The 20558-nt window shown below is 37.9% G+C and overlaps 1 protein-coding gene across 3 annotated transcripts in view; it reads left to right on the top strand.

The window, feature by feature from the left end:
* Positions 1-1797: 1797 nt before the first annotated feature.
* LOC134226633 (mucin-4) overlaps positions 1798-20558 on the top strand; it is an 817146-nt gene continuing 798385 nt past the window's right edge. For all 3 annotated transcript variants that reach the window (XM_062707522.1, XM_062707532.1, XM_062707541.1), the window contains exon 1: positions 1798-2543. The gene's annotated coding sequence lies outside the window, so the exon portion shown is untranslated. The remainder of the gene's footprint in view (positions 2544-20558) is intronic.

The raw sequence follows: 20558 nt of genomic DNA, 5'->3' as shown, positions 1-20558 counted from the left end.
ATCTCTTATATTGTTCGTAATGATTGGTTTTCTAGGCGGCTTATTGGGCCTGCGCAAACCTCCTGTCTCGTCGGAGGGCCGTCGTGTCAGGGCTGTTTAGCGTCCCACCTAACACCAGGACTTGGGCTTGTGCGCTTTGAGCGGCACACGGTCGCTTTGGTGGGGCCTACTTGCGGATACATGCAGCTTTTTATAGAGGTTTAACAGGGCCCACTGTCAAACCCCACCACATCCTAGGCAAGCCCCACAACTCGCAGATGGCCTGGGGAGGGATCGTCAAGCCCTTGGACATAGTCCCTGCTGCCCCCAATCCCTATCTCTACCTGCCACCATGTACTTTGTCTTGGTAGAGTTAATGGTTAAGCCTATCCTCGCCGCCTCCCTCTCCAGTGGTACAAAAGCCTCCACTGCTGCTCTACGATCGATTCCAATAAGGTCGATGTAGTCCGCAAAGCCCAAATATTAGGACTTTAAAAAACAAGTTACAACAATAGATTAACACTTGCCAAAGCCGCCATTCTCTTTGAAATAATTTCTTATTGTATTTTTAAACATTTCAAAATAAGAATTTGTCATTTGGCTTCAGAGCATAAATCAATTCAGTTTGGTGTAAATCAGTAACCGCAGTCATAATATTGCGATTTTTTCCTATTATGTCTGCGATGCATTATGATAATCCTAATTATTCTTTAATTCGTTTAAAAATAGTATGTAAATCCTAGCTGTAATGAAACAATACGCAACGAAAGCTACAAGCAATATTCCAAATCAATCGGGCCTACAAATTTGACATTTGTGTAATAAATAAACTAATAAAATAAACAAATAAAAAATAAAATTTTCGGGTTGGAAATTGTCTCGACTTCCCTGGGCGTAAAAGTATCATCGTGTTAGCCTCATGATATACGAATGCAAAAATGGTAACTTGGCTTAGAAACCTCGCAGTTGTGGGGATGTAATGCCAATAAGAAGAAGAAGAAGAAGAAGTATTAAATAAACTAGAAAGGTACCCGCACCGTATCAATTGCAGACATTTGTTTGCTATCAGTAAATAAACAAGATAAAATGGTTTCAGTTTAATTGACAGAAAAAAAATGTTATCAAAACTTATCCATGTAATATACTCTAATGTAAACCGCGTATATTACTTCGTTTTCCCAGCAAATTAATTCTATAAATTGTCCTAACGACATAAAATTATGGTGAGTTTACCGCAATATCTCAAATGACTGTTGCCCTATCAAACGAAAAATGCTCGAAATACCATTGTAAAGAACGCAAACAAAAAGCGTAAACCATTAGAAGTACCGTGGCAGAGCACTCCACATAAAGTATTTACGGAAAACGCATGCATCAACATTTTCCACCATCAGCCAGCCAGCATCCATTCTGCTGGCATCCTCGGCCATACAAAACGATTCGTCCAAATTGGGTCATGAAAATTAATGCTACACGCTGCTCTGCCGTCCCGTGTCCGTGCACCCTCCGCCACCGTTTCATGTCTGCCCCGATCTGGTTGGGAGTTATTGCGATGTTTGCGAGTGTGCGTTCCTTGCGCCGCCGAGCATGAGAGCACGCGAATGCATTCCATCATAGTGCTGTTCGCGATGAATCCTCACACTGCTCAGCGTGGGAACAGCCCTCCCAAAACTCTCGCTCCACGCACGCACTCGGGTGGGTGAGAAAATCGGCTTTTCTCACCAGGAGCGTCGGTCGGTTCGGCACGGCACGGCTTTGGTGGACTCTCCGGTTCAGGACATCGACCATCTCTCGACGGTGGCCAGAAGTGCCAGCAGAAGCCACACGGTTCGACGTCGCCGCCGAATGCGCTCTCTTCTTGGTGTGAATCCAACCATCACAACACAGTCTGTGCGCTTAGTGTTTAGTCAGAAGGAAAAAAAAGTAGCTTTTCCTTTGGAAACGGAGGGGGAGTGGAAAACAGCGCCCAGCATCCTAGCAGAAACAGTGGAAGTGAATTGGAGCGTCCACTCCGGTTGTGGTGTAGATAATTACGATTGGAAAACTGGTGCTTGTGCGTTTCCGAAACTGTATTGTTTCGAGAGTTGGGATCGCAATGGACGCGGTTGAAGAGTGGTGAAGGATCTTCTCGAAAGGAAAATGAAGATGATCCGAGAGAAGTGGATTTCTGTGACGAAGATGTCCGGAAGCTGTGAAAATCAGTGAAATCGCTCAATCAAGCAAAAAGTATTACGGTTAGTGAAAACGAAATTGCTCAAATGCGAAAACCCAATCCTCCGAGGTTGCCAATTCAAGAAGAGTTGTGAACTGTGATTGAATTAGTGAAAATTTTCCCGATCCCGTTTTGTAATAAATGAAAAGGCACTGAATGTGAAAAACCACCTGAAAAAGCGAAGAATGTGGGCCGTCTGAAAAGGATTTCCTCTCGTTGTCACTACCGACGGATCGGGATGGTGTGCCAGCTGCCGACGGGAACTTAGGATTACCTACCTGTCTGAATCGCCAAGGAAACGGGGCGCTCTGTTGCGCGGCTGCTTTTGAATCACCGCCCACCGACGGCAGAAGTAAGTAGCGCTCGCAAAGCAGGATGCTCTGCATTATCAGCAAGAAGCGATCATTGGCGTGCTTCATTGAATAAGAGGACCCAGCTCGGTTACGGTGTTCAACAGGAACAGGAAGTGTAACGAAGAAAAAATCGATTTCTTCCTGTCGCTGTCGACGCTTGATGAAGACTATTCAGCACAAGACGGTTGGGGTGCGACTGCGAGGGACACAGCATCCCACATTTTATGGGTGGGAAAAATTTATAGGTCACGAACAAAAACGGTTGCGGGAGGCGGTGCTGGTGGGGCAGGTGGGTTTCGTTTTTAGTGGGGAAAGCATGAGATGCATAATAACAAAATACGGCCACCTGTACATTGTAGGCAAGCGGGAAGTTTGACGTGAATTTTCGATACAGCAACACGGAAACATTGACGTCACGTACCGGGGTGGGTTTTTTGTGCCTAGTTTGCGGGTCATTATTGAGACAACCTTACATAATATAATAGCCGATAAAAAATGATGGAAAGTTTTACAGCATATTCCAAGTAACAATGAGAGTACTTATTGGTAGTGCTTATGCCTACACATCTTCATGCTTTGCGTAATAGTTAAAGCAACGAAATCTATTTTTTATATCTACCAATAATTCCGCAACCATTGGATACTACAAATAAAGATGTACATTATCAACGATGTAAGATACCTGATTTTTTTATTCAAGACGCTGTGCCGTGATTTATAATAGGTAGTTAAACAATAGAGTAGGAAAAAAATTAAATAATTTTTAAAATAATGCTTTTGAAAACTAGAGAAAAATATGACGCATTGTTTTTCAAAGAATGTTCGCTTTATCAGTAACTACATGAACATAACTTTTCTTATTTTGATAATTAGCTTTTTTAATAGCTAATCAACCAGTGAGATGCGCGCCCGATTTAGATTGAGAAAAAAAAAATACTTTGGCAGCAATTGTCCCAGCCTAGACTCCAGTTCATTAGTCACGTTCCACGCAAAAGATATGATTTTTTCTTCACCGTAGAATTCTACGCAATTAAGCCTTAAACTAAAATTCAATCAATTTGGAAAGTATAAGGCTGAGTAACAAACGTTGGGATCGAGGATTTTTATGTGTTCCAAATTTATATTTTTCTATCTATACATATTATTGTTTCGGGTCTCCCGAAACTTTGTACAACCGAAAGATGCTCCCTGACGAGCCATAATGCGAACACGACGCTACGTCATACCGCTGATGGCGTCAAATACCCGGATAAACAGCTGAAATACCTCATACCTTAATCCAAACCGCATCCTTCCTTGAAAAAAATGGTATTCCTCGAGTCACCAACCTGTCAATTATAAGATGATTATATGCCTGACCAAACAAATAAATACAATGGATGAGAAAAAATATTTCTCCTTGTACCTGATGTTTGCTTGTGAGGTTTAGTAATAATTTGTTTAAGGAATATTCAAAAACATTTCTTGGGAGTGTAAAACCATCATACATTTACGCATGCGCGAATCAATGTGGTTCGGATTTTTACTATTATTTGTACAGCTGGAGCCAATTAATTATGAATGTTGGACCTAATCAACGCGTTTGTCGATGAGGAGGAGCAGTATTGTAGAATGTAATTTGATTTCATATGAATAATTTTCTATATCTATATCAATATCTATATATGCTTGTGTATAAAGAACATTACCGAAGCGTGGAGCCAAGATTTTTGTAACGGCTGACCCACCTACGCCCTCGAATTTCTGTTGATAGGGTAAATGATCCAATAGTGGAGGAACTAAGCACGTTCCAACACAATTCATTTTCCTAGAATTAATCAAAATTTCATTTCGCTTACCTTGGGTATATATTCGATAGCGTTCCCCATCTATTTTATTGGAAAAATGCTTCCGTTGCATGTATTCCTTGTTTTCCGTCCAAAAATATCAACTCCAATTATTGGTACACTGTTCCAATAGTAGCGGTATTTTTTTAATTTGTTTTCCTATAGTTACGAATCCCATTGTTTTCTTACGGGACTCGCAACTATAGGAACACTACCGCAACTATTAGTGCTTAGGCGAAAATTTAGTAAGGTGATTTATAGATATTTACCAGTTTTTAAAGATATTCAAGACTGTTTTCACTTGCTTCGTGTATTGACATATCGTTTTATCATTAGACGTAATGGGTTGCTGCGTTTGATTCGTAGATTTAACGCACACTGTACTACCGCAACTATAGGAACACCCACGACTATCGGATCGTTTACCCTATAGGTTTTTGATGTCTTTGTTGATGGAGCGCAGCATTCGAGATCCTGTTGTGAGGTCACCAAATTATAAAACGTAGACATCGGTTGATGAATAATTTCAGTTTCTGCGTGTCTCACTGGCGTTTTTTTATTTTGTTTATTAAAGACTCTTTAAATATTATTCGAGTCTTGGTTGTTCAATTTACAGAGTTTGTGTAACTTAGGATCTAGATAATGTATATTTCATTCACTGGTCTCATCCGGTCCGCTGGCAGAACATCCATCCTATTATGATAAGATTTGGCGCCTTGGGGACTGGTACCTAGTTCTCGATTACGGTGGCCTGCCGCTCGTCAATGTGCTAAACGCTGTCTTCCTTTGATTAGAAGTATCCTATTTTCGGTAAGGTGATTACTGGTAAAACTGGTGAAACTTGATGAACTGAATTTTTCAACACTTCTACTGTTTTATATTAGGTTTTCCATTGGGTAGTTGTGTGTCATATTTTATCTATCAGCGCGATTTCTTTGAGGAACGATAGCACTTTACTTGCTTGGCGGCTGTCGTCGGCCAATGCCTCTTTCATGTTTGTTGGAGCCCATTTTTCCCGAGCATCATCATATTCTGGACAGTTGACTATAATGTGTTTGACAGTAGGAATTTGGTTACATTTTGTGCAATTGGGTGGTTCCATTTTTCCTAGTAGATAGGAATGCGTTAATTGCGTATGGCCAATTCGTAGTCTGGTTAGTATAACGTCCTCTCTACGATTTCCTGTTGCCTCTCTTAATGGTGTAGTGGTATTTTTGCATTCTCTTAATAATTTCTGGTTGATTCCCATTCAAATTGCCAATTGTTAATCATTTTTCTTTTAATGATGGTTTAAATTTCCTTATGATCAACTATTTTTTGCATAATGGCGTTAAGCTCGAGGGCTCGTTTGGCCTCAGTATCGGCCTTTTCATTTCCGGGAATGCAGATGTGGCTTGGGATCCAACATAAGGTAATGGATGTTCCCTTATCGGATATGTCATTGTACAGTGTGGTTATTTCATCTTTAAGGGAAGATTTCATCTTTCTCTTTTCGATAGTTGTTATCACACTCAGAGAGTCGGTGCATATGATAAAAGCACCTACTCTATCTTGGTTTGATATCCACTTCAGAACTTCAATTACCGCCATGGTTTGGACGCTGTAGATGCTAGTTAAGTTATGGGTTCTTTTACGTATTACGTTTTCTTCCACAATTACACTAAGGCCGGTTCTTGAGTCTGTTTTTGATCCGTCAGTGTATAAAACTGTATGGAATCTGTATTTAGTACGCATTCGTTGAGCAAATAGTTGTCCTCAACCCAGATGATTGTTTCCGGTCTGGCTCGCGTGTAGGACTGTCTTATCGACAAGTATTTGTTTTCTTTTCCATGGTGGAGTAGATGGTATGTAGTAAGGTTTGCTGTTGTGCATTCTTTCGAACCGTTTGATTACCGTGTCGCTAATTGAAGATATGATCGGGGCTGCATATAGTATTTTTTCAAGTACGGTTGCTTTATAAATTTTTATCAGGGATTGGCGGATCCATCTGGATGCGATGGATCTTAGAAACTGGACTCTCTGGGAGCATACTGCTCTTGTTTCCTCGATGTGTGTTTTGTAGGTGAGGTGTTGATCTAATGTTACTCCTAGGCATTTGTGGCATGATTTTTCTGGTATAGGGACATTGTTCAATATAAGTCTTTGACTTGTTTGTTTTCTAGATCTCGGGTGTTTGAACGCTATAGTTACACATTTTTCGGTAGAGATTTTGAAGCCGGTGCGTTGCTCCCATGATTCAACCGATTTATGCGCGGATTGTAATTTTTGTGTGAGATTTTTCCTGTTACCATCGGAGGCAAAAAGAACTACATTGTCGGCGAAGAGGAGTGCATTAACATCGACAGGAAGCTCTGCGCATATGGTGTCGACTGGTATGAGAAAAATCGGTTCATTTAGCGCTAATCTTTCACTCACCTCTACACACAATCGCAAATTAGGCAACTGTACACGAGCCCTTCCAAAATTTTTAATTTAGATTGTCTGCCGTTTGGCTTCAGATAGTAACGAATCATGCCAAAAAACAAACAGACAAAATTCACCACCGAATTTCGACGATCGGAACATGCCGTTTTTTTTTTTGCTTTCTTGAATAGGGTAAATCACTACTTGGGCCTATGGACCCGGTTCCCGGCTCACTGCACAGAAAACTAATGATTCATACTGTTTGGAAGCCGTAGGTTTATGATTGATAATTTTTAAAAAGTCTCCCATTTATTTTTCACAATACTCAATATTTTTCAATCACTTGTTTTACTCCTAATTGATCCAATTGTAGAAAATAAAAATGTAGATTTCAAAATCTCGCTCTCCGATGCCACACCACTGAGCCGGAGTGATTCTTTCCACTTTTACAAAACGGTATCATCAAATAAACACCTACCTGAAAATCGTCCTAGTGCTCGTTACAATCATTGCTTCAAGCTTTTAATCAATACACCATAATGCTTAACACACGCACTTCAATCTAATCACTAGAACGTATCACTAGAACTTATATAAACATAATTAGAATACATTTAAAAATATATTCTCAAACCGAACAAAAAATCACCTCGGCCCAAAAACTTCTAGCCGCACCGTGCTGCCAAAAGGCCAGGAGAATGAAAATGATCCTTCATCGTTAATAGGAAAACTGTCTAATACGTTGACGCTATCATGTTATTTATAATTTTCTCGATTTCAAAAGGTAAAAAAATATTGTTTGCAAGTATTCGGAAAAAATTTGGATGAGTTTCTCAACCAAATAAAAACGATTATGAATGATACCATCTGGCATCTTGTTGTCGTGGAACGTGCATATTTTTGTTTACGTCGCATTTTCTACCGTCCCGAGAGAGAATGAGAGAAAAATGTTGAGAGATTGAGTAAAATTTTGCTTAGGCCGGGAACTGGTTTTATGATATGCCGGAATGGAAATCGCTAGGACTGAAATGAGTGCTGCACCTCGTTAATTTAAATCAAATGAAAGCTTTTTTGAACGATATTTAGCACGAATAGCTATTTTTTAAGCAGAAGTGAACCCCAATGCAGTATTATACAGCCCACAAAATCCAGGAAAAGTTGCTTCCTGTCATAAATATCAATTGAATAATGCAGTCGTACGCATGTTAGGCCGGGAATGGGGTAAGAAACCCTATTTCTGCGTAAAGCGGACAGGATCTTGAAGCGTCTAATCATTTCTGATGCGATCGATGAAACTGAGACAACGACCATATCTGACGATGGGTACAAAGACGATGCCTCTACGGATAATTTATCTGGTTTATCGGTTAAAGAACAAATTGTGAAGAGACTGTAGCAGAGCAAAACACTTGCGTTGCTGGTGGCAAATACCTTGGCGCCAGGATCCGTGCATGTAATCCGTAAGGAGTTCTCCTACTATGAATCTGAAGGGATTAAGAGCAAGTACTTGACACTGATTTTCGACTGTCTTAGAGGGCATTCTCAGCTGTTGACAACATTGCTAACAAAATCCAATGTCAATTGAAGGATGAGTCGCTCAGTATGTTGAGTCCACTTAAGTTTCGCTTTGCCCAGCTCAATAAGCAATGATTTTAACATTTGAAGTTTTTCAACAAATATTGTTTTTCATCCAAAAGTCCAAATCATAAGTTTTTCTTTTAATACTTGAAATTTTCACAAAAACCGGTATTCTACCGGTATTACCGGTATTGACTACACCAAATACCGAATACCGGTATTTGCTAAAAATTGCCAATACCGACCACCCTACAGGATTTCAATGATTTATGTTCATAAATCTTCACCGTATTTCCGTCTACTAGTTTTTCAATTTTAGCCAGGTTTTTGGCCTGACTTTCATTCCGCACTGTTACAAATATTTTTCCTTCTCTCGTTTTTTTGCCGCAATTATTGTCCCACAGTGGCTCTGGATTGTTTTCTCCTCTAATACTGGGGACACTCCATGGAAGCTTTTCCCTTCCTCCATCCTTCCCATTACCATAATTTTTTCCCCGGCAACACTGCCGGGGTTTTCCCCCATACGGGGGAAATTAGAACTGTTCTTCAAATAAGCTCTGCTGATTGGTTGGTTTTTAATTTGCACTCTTGGTAGACACTTGCGTTGCTTATTCGCGTTACCGATTTAGTGAGCAATCTCTTTTACCCGAAAGACCGGGGGCGTAATTGGACACCACTCAATAAATTGACTGCGATCGACTGATTGCGCCAATGCGACTTAACTCGACCGTAGTCAAACACGGAATGCTCACTGGTGTTTGAAAATACAGATTTAAAGCTAGAGTTGAGTATTGGAAATTAGTGCGTTGACTCGTAAAAGCATCCCTAGCCTTCTTGATTCGTGCCCGTATGTCGATCTTGATTCCACCGTCCGACGCTAATTCTTCTTCTTCTTATTGGCATTACATCCCCACACTGGGGCAGAGCCGCCTCGCAGCTTAGTGTTCATTAAGCACTTCACAGTAATTAGCTGCGGGTTTCTAAGCCAGGTTTTGCATTTTTGCCATTTTTGCATTCGTATATCATGAGGCTAACGCGATGATACTTTTATGCCCAGGGAAGTCGAGACAATTTTCAATTCGAAAATTTCCTAGACTGGCACCGGGAATCGAACCCAGCCACCCTCAGCATGGTCTTGATTTGTAGCCGCGCGTCTTACCGCACGGCTAAAGCCCTCTGTACACCTCCCGTGAACATGAACATGAACAAGAGGTGAGAAAGAGCGATAATTTCACAGTGAACATCGTCGTGGACAATCGAGTCTAGTTGGAAGTGTTGAATTATTGCCCACGAATGCAGGCAGCAAGTAAGTGTACAGTAGTAAACGAAGAAAATAAAAATGAAACATATTGTCGCATATATGTATATGAATTATTCGAGTGGGTAATCTACGGAACGATGTTGATCAAGTGGTTTAATTTTAATCATCTTTTCGTTTAAATGTTCGGGAATTTTGTTATGAAAAGCCAGTAGGTACATATACTTAATGATTTCTGAAATTTTCAACTGTGCTACCAAATGTATACATTTTGCACCGTTCAAAGCTGAATTAACAAGTTCCGGTGATCAATTGACCTGAATCCAAATATTATCTTTCGACTGGTTCGCATCAAAGGAGTTCTGGCAAAACTACCCACGAAGCATGTAATTCACATGATTCATTCTGTTCCACACATTAATACAATAATGTTCAATTATGCAATTATAGTTAAGAAAATACGAATTTACGAAAAGAGAAGTAATTTCTTCTAATCTTCTATCTAGTGACTTCTATCCCATTTGAAGGATTGATTTTGACATGTAGTAACAAGTTTAATTTGATGAGGAGTTATTTAATTTTTTTTTTACTTTTGCTAGATATGATTTTTTGACTTTCTCTTTTGGCTTACATTTGTTTAATACTTTTCTTCATCTCATTTTTTTAAATTTACTATTCATTTGTTCGAATAGTGTTAATTAATGTTTGAATATTTGACCAGTTCGCCAATAAAAAATCCCAATTTTTGCTCAAGTTTTCGTGTATAAAATTCAATTGATCACGTATCGTATATCCGTACCGTATTTAATTGTTGTGTTTACTATTGAAAGTCTTAATATGTATTCAATTATTTTTTTCTGTGCTAAGATTTTGTTGATAGTTATTATCCAAATTATGTAAATTACTCACATAAACTGTTTCAAATAAACAACTTGAATAAACTCATATAGGTATACCTAATTACAAACATTCTGAATGATAATTATTATTAATATCTGTACCTCGTGGATGGTCATAACGCAAAGAGCATACGAGCATGTGTGTACCAAAAAAACAAGGGCAGACAGACAGGCAGGATGAAAACGACAGAGAGGCAATCTGCACATCTTGTTAGATTCTTTATTCTCCCTGTATTTCTGTGGTGGGTATATGGCGAATATGGTGTATATATCAGAGAGGAGAGAAGCTTTCTCTGGTAAATCAGGTAAAAAAATTCCACGGAGCTCGTTCACGTTCGAATGGCAAAAGCATTCTGAAAATCTGTTCACCGTGAACGACAGAGACGATGCACAAGCATATCGGAAGCATATCAAATGATTCAGTAGTAGCAAAGAAGAAAAAGTATGCCAAGCATTTATAACTAATATAGCTAAGACTTTGAATAAACAAAAGAATTAATAAATAAATAAATTAATGACTTAAAATTAATGGGTTGATAAATTAAAAAATGAACAATCGATTAAATTACAAAATTATTGATTTGAAAAACTAATAAATGGATAATTTTTTAGGTTAATAAATTCAGAAATGAATGGATTTATAAATTATTGAATAAAAAAAATAAATATAATAAAATAATCAAAAATAAAATAGTAAAATAATAAAAAATATTTCAAAATAAGTTTATAAAGGTATGTTAATAAATTATTAAATTACCAAATTGATAAATAAACAAATTTATAAATTTATAAATCAATGAGATAATAAATTAATAAATTGATGAATAAAAAAATGATAAATTAATCAATTATTAATTAATAAATTACTAAACTGCCGCTGCAAGCATAACTGTCTAATATTTTCATGATTTGCTATCTATATGGAAAAGTAAGAAATTAATAAACTAATCACTCAAAAATCTAATATATCAACAACAAAAAATGATAAATCAATAAATTTATTTTGAAACCTAGTAAATCAGTGACTCAATAAATAAGCGAATGAACAAATTATAATTAATGAACAATAATGATGGTGTTGTAAAAAATACACAAAAAAAATATATTTTTTCCTTCATTGCACACTAGATAATCCGCTTTCAAAAGAGGAAAAAATAATAACTTTCTTTACGGACAACTTACAGAAGAGATTAAGGGCTTATTCAAAAAGGAATTTTCCAAAGAATTTAGGAATCAAGGACGTGGAACACTCATGTATGTAGTTATGCGGCTCGTTTTGCCCCAATGTCCCATACATCACGAGTTTACATATTTTTTGTCATTTTATCTTTAGGACATTGCTCTAAAATTGTGTTTATCTCTTCACTGTGGATCGACAGAAGGGCACTACATATATTTTGCTGGAAAAAGTTGAAAATTTTAGGGATTTTGGTGTTTAATAAGCGTCAAAATGCATTTTATTTGAATTTTCCGGCCGCGTCAATTTGAAATCGTCGCAAAGCAAATTGTCGCCAGCAAACATGGCCATAAGATCTGTCAGATCAACTACGAACAAAATTGTTTGATTTCAATAATCAGATTATTTCCAGAAGTTGAGTACTTTTTTTGCATGTTTTAATGATTTGGCTTTGCATTAACACAGATTTAAATTAAAGATATTGGCGACGATTTAAAAAGGTGCATAAAAAGTGATCGACGCGATTTGTTTCTCGATTATTTCTCGGGTACTTATTCAAAAGGACGTATGTGATTTTGTAAACAAAGATTTAAACGTCGAATTGTCCAATCTGATATCCCTCCCACGCGAACCATCACCACAGACAGGTAGGGGAAGCCTTCGGCTACCTGTTGGTGGTGTTGGTTTGCGTGGGAGTGCCATCAGATCGGATAAATCGACGTTTCAATTTTTGTTTACAAAATCACATACGTCCTTTTGAATAAGTACCCGAGATTTCATTGAATGTATTGAATTATAGGGGACTTTGGGGTCATACAAGTCTAAAAGCTCATTAAATATACATATTTTTTTTTACAAAATAGGATAACTTTTTTCACGGACGACAGAGGAGAATGAGAGCTTATTCAAAAGAAAATTTTCAAAGAAATTCAGTGAGTGATTTTTCATAGATACTACTGTATGTAGTTATTGAGCTCGTTTTACTCCAATGTCCCATAAATCAATTTTTTTTCATATTTTTCTTCCTTTTATCTTTAAAATATTGTACTAAAATTGTGTTTTCCTTTTCATTGTGGATCCTCAAAAAGCACTATACATATTTTGTTGGCAAAAGTTGAAAATTAAAGCGTTTTTGGGGTAAAATAATCATCAAAGCGCATTTTTGTGAATTTATTTTTAATATAAAATAATCTTCTAAGCTTGTTGACCTCAAAAACCCCTCGAATCAATTTTTTCAATGCAATACAATTCAATACAATTATTGAGCTATATAATTGCATAGAGGAATTTGGGCGAAAAGGCATGAGAAAAGAATATTTCCGATCTCATCCTATCTATTGTCACATCGACTCTCAAATAATATGATAACTCTTGTCTAGTTGTGCGATCGGGTATGGTTTGGAAATGTTCGGCATCGGCTCTATCGAGAAGTATTTAAAAATCGTGTTTTATCCAATAAATCACAAAACAAAACATTTGCGAAATAATTGATATTATACATGATATTTTATACATGAAAAATTCACATAAAATGCACTTTGATACCTATTTGACCCCTAAATCCCTTAAATTTCTAACTATTACCATATTTAGTGCACCTCTATGGATCCACAGTGAAGAGATGAACACAATTTTAGAGAAAGTTCCTAAAGATAAAATATAGAAAAAATATGAAAACTCGTGATATATGGAACATTGGGGCAAAACATGCTCAATATCTACATACAGAAGTCCACGTCCACGTCCAATGAAACAGCACTCACTGAATTTTCTTGGAAAATTCTCTTTCGAATAAGCCCTTGATTTCTTCTGTAAATCGCTCGTAAAGAAAGTTAAAAAAAATCCTCCTTCTAAATCGGATTTTCCCATTGTGCATTGGCTCTACATTAGGGTGGTTCAAAAAAACGATTTTGCTCCACAGTGCTCATCTGATTCTTTACCATGTTCTGAGTGTCCTCTGAAAATTTGAGCTCATTTGGATTAAAACTGATTTAGCACAAGCCGTTTCAAGTTTGCATGCAAATTAGTATGGGGAAATTTATTTTTTCATTATACTGTTAATGACGTTTCCCCATCAAGCGCAGGTTAAAAGAAAACCTACATAGCTAAAAGGAATACTCAACAGCTTTCACTCAGTGAAAACCGCATCTCAATTAATCTTTCCAATAATTAGTAATTGATTTTTTGTACCACCCTACTCTACATTCCACTGAAACTTGGCTTACCTTCTAGAGCAGAGCTTCCCAAACTTTTTGGTATGTGACCCACCTAGCAAAATTCTATATGTCTCGCGACCCACTTATGAAAAAATGCATTTTACCAAGTAGTATTATAAGCATTAATTGAATCAGAATGTCATCTGTTTCGGATTCTTCCTTCTGAAAAATATTCACATTAGTTTACATGTACAAATTCAAAAAATTACTAACATGATATTGTTTGTCAAAATGTTAGCGTATTTATTTTACTTCATTGAAGGGACATCTTTTAGGCATAAATGTTTTCTAAAATAGCGTGGACCAGCGTGGGACCCACAGTTTGGGAAACCATGTTCTAGAGTAATAATTTGAAAGCTGTCAATCGCATAAGTATGTATGTGTGGCAAGTAAAATGGATACACTATACACTGGAAGGGAGCCGATAATGTTTCCAACCCGCAAACATTCTATGCCGGACCGAGAATCGAACTCGTCATTTGTGTTGGGAATCCTACGCCTTTGCTCGCAAAGCTAACTGGAGACCCGTATAAATTAATACAATTTAATAAAAATAAAACACCAATAAAAAACCAAATCTTCCAGTCGTTTTTCTTTTGTATATAAATTAACTATTAAATCAAATATAAATCATAAAAAAAAAAAAAAAATATGAATAAATACAATGGTTTCTAGTTAGCCTAGTCAGCAAAGGCGGAGTATTCTCGATTTTCTTTGCTGTCTAAAAGATTTTTTTCGGGTTTTCAGCAATCTCGACTCACTGGCCATAGCGTATCTTTGTACTTGCAACATAAGACACATATCCATGCAATGGACGGTTACAGAATAGAAACATCAAATAATAACTGTGGAAATGTTAATGAAATATTGAGTAAAGAAGCAGGCCAAGATTCAATGGTAATATAGAGCCATTGAAGAGGTAGAAGAAGAAGAAAAAGAATGAATTTTTTTTATGAATGAAGTAATCTATCTATGAAAATATAAATTTTTTGATTGAATATACGAATGATTGAAGTATTCAAATAAAAAATATTTAAAAAGAAAAAATAATATTACCAAATAATAAAAAAGAAACACAATTCATTTATGAGAAACTACTGAGTTAGTTTCCTTCCGACCAAACCGATACGAGTGTTAAAATGAGCGACAGCGACACACAAAGCAGGAACCCAACGAAACCGATTCAACGAGAACAGTAAACACTCTCGGTCGGTGTGAACTCCCAATCCAAATCAATCTATTCTCCTTATATTTTTGAATTCACCACAGCTCCACGTTCATGTTCATCGTCGCGTTTACACTTGCGATGAGTTCACCGCAGATACGATTTCACGATGATTTGACAGGCATGACCGTGGAATGCTCATAAATCTGATATTATTGATCTTTTTCATGTTTTTATGCATCTCACTACTAAATGCAGCTTCTGCCTTTCATTTGAACATGATTCCCCCACGATTTGAGTATGTATCAAGAAGTTATTATCGAAAAACAGTTTGTTCACGTTCACGTTCACGGGAGGTGTAAAATGCGCTTAAGGAGGGCCTCTAGCCTTCTTGATCCGTGCCCGTAGGTCGATCTTGGTTCCACCGTCCGACGCTAATTAGCTGCCTTGATATTGAAAGTTTTCGACCATTGCTTGCCCGGCCACCGTGAAGTTGGAGGGGTTGTTCGTGTTGACGTCCAACGATTTGGTCTTGTTGAGGATTGATCCACCTAGCGGTGATAAAATGCGCTCATTATAAAATGCATCAAGAAAAGTACTTTAGAGAGGTCAAAGCAGCAGAAATATAAAGCCGTTAATGGTTTCTGACTATCATATAGAATTTCAAAACATTTGGTATTTGAATTTGGATTTTCACATTCATGAAATAATTAATTATGAGCAACATACGATGTAAATCATTAGTTGTTATCAGTATTATTTCTGAGTATAAAATCCATGGAAAAATACGTAACAGCCTAATAGAACTGCTTTTGCTACGTAGCTTTGTCTATTCAGATATCTATTTGATCGTGATCGTAAACTGAGCAAGTTTTAAATACCTTATATTCTAACTATAACTTTTATGGTAATTCTCAATACAGAACAATGAGACAGCATCGTCATATGCAAATTGTTCCATTAAATTTCGTTAAGGATTTCGCTTATAAAGGAACGTATTTTGACCATAACTTCTGAGCCCACAGTCCGATATGGCCCAGAAAACAATAAAACAGAATTCCCCGTCATATACAACTTGTAGTTGGTAAATAAGATAAGACTAAGAATCCTAACAATTTGCATTTGAAATGCATTTTACGAAAAAAAATGTCTCCAGGCCTCATATAAAAAGATTGTTTAGATTGTTTTATGTGATTGTTATATTTATGTCCAAAACCACCCCCGTGGCTACGCCACTGACCAGAGTATATATTTCTCCGTTTTTGCCTTTCTCGTACAACAAAGTTGTACCGAAAGGCTATCATTTCACTCCAAAATCGAACTTTTTATAGAAGTCTCGGAGACCCATGATGTTATATACCATGATGTTATATACTCGTCAAGCTGAACAAATGTCTGTCTGTCCGTGTGTATGTGTGTGTGTGCACACGAAAACCGAAAAACATTAGCCACTTTTTCATATAGTAATTCTTAACCGATTTTCTCGCAACAAGTTGCATTCGACGGGAAACAAACCATAGTTGATCACTATTGAATATGATAACGATCGACCATTACGTTTAAAAGTTATAGAGAAAATGGAATCGAACTATGTAAGCGCCATATAAGGTTGGTGTCTTGGCTAAATGCGAGAAAGGCAGTGTCACCACTCGGTGAATTAGGTTGGGTTTTCTTTGAATAATTACTCGCAACCTCTGGTCTGTTAGTTTTGCGAGCAATTTCCTGATTACATCGACTAAAATCAGCCAGAATCCGAATTTGACCCTTTTCGACCACGCCCAATCGTTTTGCCTTCCTCATATCCGATAAAATAAAAATCAATGGCATATTTTACATATATAACCAAAATAACACTTACTTTCATTGTGATGTAATAAAAACTTTTACAAAATTACAAACTTTAAAAAAATGGCGAAAAACTCTAGCTGCGTCTAAACGTTTGCAACACCCTGGAAGCAGAAAACACGTCAAAAAAAATCTACTGCCTTATATTGTCGGTGTAGCACCAAATTAAAATTCAGAAGTCGGGACTTCTGAACCGAAGTTTTATCTGTCAAACTTTTTGGTACGTCATTTAGCGCATCTTTAGGCGAATCCAGCGCACTATTTCCGAAGTTGGGTAAGTTGCCTGTATCAGCTAATTTTGTCGCCTATTGTTGAAATGCACGTGCGTTCAACAATAGGCGGAGAAATTAGCCGTTCGACATTTGGCAAATTACCCTACATGCTATTTCAAATTATGATATTTTTATTTTATCATATTTTCCATATTCTTATATTTTTCTATTTTTATACTTTTATACTTATAAGCCGAGTAAGAAGTAACAGTCGACAAAATATGAAAAAAAACCTTGTACAATGAATTGGTCATATGACAAGTGATAAATTACAAATAAATTCAATTAGATTTAAATTTGTTACTTGGGAATGGTGCATGTGACCCCATCTTTGAAAATGGGCGCTTTATCAATTTAAAGCAGTGGATGTGATCCCTGCTTTAAATGTATGCCGGATTAAGACAATGGTTCATGTGATTCCTTCTCAAAAAGTTGACCTTTGCCTGGATTAAGGCAATGATGGATGTAATTCCATTTTTTTTAAAGCAGCAGTTTGTCCTGAATAAAGCAATGGTGGACGTGATTTATCCTTTGAATATAGGCCTGAATTGAGGCAAAGTTGGATTTGATTCATTTAGGTGTTTGTCCGGCAATAATCAACGGGAAATGAGGTTCCTAGCCGTTTGCCTGGAATGATGGATGTGATCCTTTCCTTGGAAGTAGTAGTAGTAGTTAAACATCAGTTAGTTTGATAAAAAAGCTTAACAACTAGCATTGGAATATATATTGAAAACCCAGATCAATCCACCTAGCGTTGGTGATGCCTTTCTCGCGCATTTATTTCCTCTTTATTTAACCCTTATGTGAGTGACGGGGTACCCGGGTACCCATTCTGATATTGAAAGTTAAATAACTTGTTGTAGATAAGTTCAAAAACTTTGAAACTTTCTGACATCTCGTAGAATGTTGAAACGAAGCGATGGGCAAAGTTTGAGGTGCAGGTTGCGATTAGAGCGCTTATTAGGGGTCGAAAACTATTTATACCCCTTAAACGAGTGACGGGGTACCCGGGTACCCAATCATATAACAGAGGGCCTGTATATTTATATGAGTGTTTGATTATATGAATCATTGCGTATGTCACTGGGACAAAGGCTGCTCAAGTGCATGTACATATTTTTGGAGGTGTGTGTGTTTTAGAGGCCAACGGGTGGCCACCTGGAATATCCGGAACATCCGTAAAAATGGTCAATTCGTAAATTCCATCGTACAGCGACGGGATTTTTTTAGAACCATTTTCTGCCGAACCCTGAGTAGGTAATTGATGCTTTGACCCACTTCCGGCCTTTATGTCCACTGGGTGGTCCCCTGGAAGATCCGGAACATCCGTAAAAATGGTCAATTCGTAAATTCCATCGTACAGCGACGGGATTTTTTTAGAAGTATGTTTTGCCCAACCCTGAGTATGGAATTGATGGTTCGACCTACATACGGAACATTGTGTCCACTGAGTGGTCCGCTGGAAGATCCGGAACATACGTAAAAATGGTCAATTCGTAAATTCCATCGTACAGCGACGGGACTTTTTTAGAATTATTTTTTTTTTTCGTTGAACCTTGAGTATGGAATTGATGCTTCGACCTACATACGGACCATTGTGTCCACTGGGTGGTCCCCTGGAAGATCCGGAACATCCGTAAAAATGGTCAATTCGTAAATTCCATCGTAGAGCGACGGGTTTTTTTAGAATTATTTTTTGTCCAACCCTGAGTATGGAATTGATGCTTCGACCTACATAAGGACCATTGTGTCCACTGGGTGGTCCCCTGGGAAATCCGGGACATCCGTAAAAATGGTCAATTCGTAAATTCCATCGTACAGCGACGGGATTTTTTAGAATTATTTTTTGCTGAACCCTGAGTATGGAATTGATGCTTCGACCTTCATACGGACCATTGTGTCCAATGGGTGGTCCCCTGGAAGATCCGTCGTACAGCAACGGGATTTTTCGAGAACTATTTTTTGATGAACCCTGAGTATGGAATTGATGCTTCGACCTACATTCGGACCATTGTGTCCACTGGGTGGTCCCTTGGATGATCCGGAACATACGTAAAAATGTTCAATTCGTAATTACATCGTAAAGCGACGCGATTTTTTAGAACCATTTTCTGTCAAAACCTGAGTATGAAATTGAGCCACATGCGGACCATTGTGTCCACTGGATGGTCTTCTGGAAGATCCGGAACATATGTAAAAATGGTCAATTCGTAAATTCCATCGTAGAGCGACGGGACTTTTTTAGAAGGTTTTTTTTGCTGATCCCTGAGTATGGAATTGATGCTTTGACATACATACGGACCATTGTGTCCACTGGGTGGTCCCCTGGGAAATCCGGGACATCCGTAAAAATGGTCAATTCGTAAATTCCATCGTACAGCGACGGGATTTTTTTTAGAATTATTTTTTGCTGAACCCTGAGTATGGAATTGATGCTTCGACCTTCATACGGACCATTGTGTCCAATGGGTGGTCCCCTGGAAGATCCGGAACATCCGTAAAAATGGTCAATTCGTAAATTCCATCGTAGAGCGACGGAACTTTTTAGAAGGTTTTTTTTGCTGATCCCTGAGTATGGAATTGATGCTTTGACATACATACGGACCATTGTGTCCACTGGGTGGTCCCCTGGGAAATCCGGGACATTCGTAAAAATGGTCAATTCGTAAATTCCATCGTACAGTGACGGGATTTTTTTTAGAATTATTTTTTGCTGAACCCTGAGTATGGAATTGATGCTTCGACCTTCATACGGACCATTGTGTCCAATGGGTGGTCCCCTGGAAGATCCGTCGTACAGCAACGGGATTTTTTGAGAACTATTTTTTGATGAACCCTGAGTATGGAATTGATGCTTCGACCTACATTCGGACCATTGTGTCCACTGGGTGGTCCCTTGGATGATCCGGAACATACGTAAAAATGTTCAATTCGTAATTACATCGTAAAGCGACGCGATTTTTTAGAACCATTTTCTGTCAAAACCTGAGTATGAAATTGATGCTTTGAGCCACATGCGGACCATTGTGTCCACTGGGTGGTCTTCTGGAAGATCCGGAACATATGTAAAAATGGTCAATTCGTAAATTCCATCGTAGAGCGACGGGACTTTTTTTGAAGGTTTTTTTCGCCCAACCCTGAGTATGGAATTGATGGTTCGACCTACATACGGAACATTGTGTCCACTGGGTGGTCCCCTGGAAGATCCGGAACATCCGTAAAAATGGTCAATTTGTAAATTCCATCGTACAGCGACGGGACTTTTTAGGATTATTTTTTCGCTGAACCCTGAGTATGGAATTGATGCTTCGACCTACAAGCGGACCATTGTGTCCACTGGGTGGTCCCCTGGAAGATCCGGAACATCCGTCAAAA

Source organism: Armigeres subalbatus, chromosome 1 (genome assembly GCF_024139115.2).
Source record: "Armigeres subalbatus isolate Guangzhou_Male chromosome 1, GZ_Asu_2, whole genome shotgun sequence".
Lineage (NCBI taxonomy): Eukaryota > Metazoa > Arthropoda > Insecta > Diptera > Culicidae > Armigeres > Armigeres subalbatus.
Note: the sequence above shows the minus strand (reverse complement) of the source record. Positions and strands in the feature narration are given on the sequence as shown.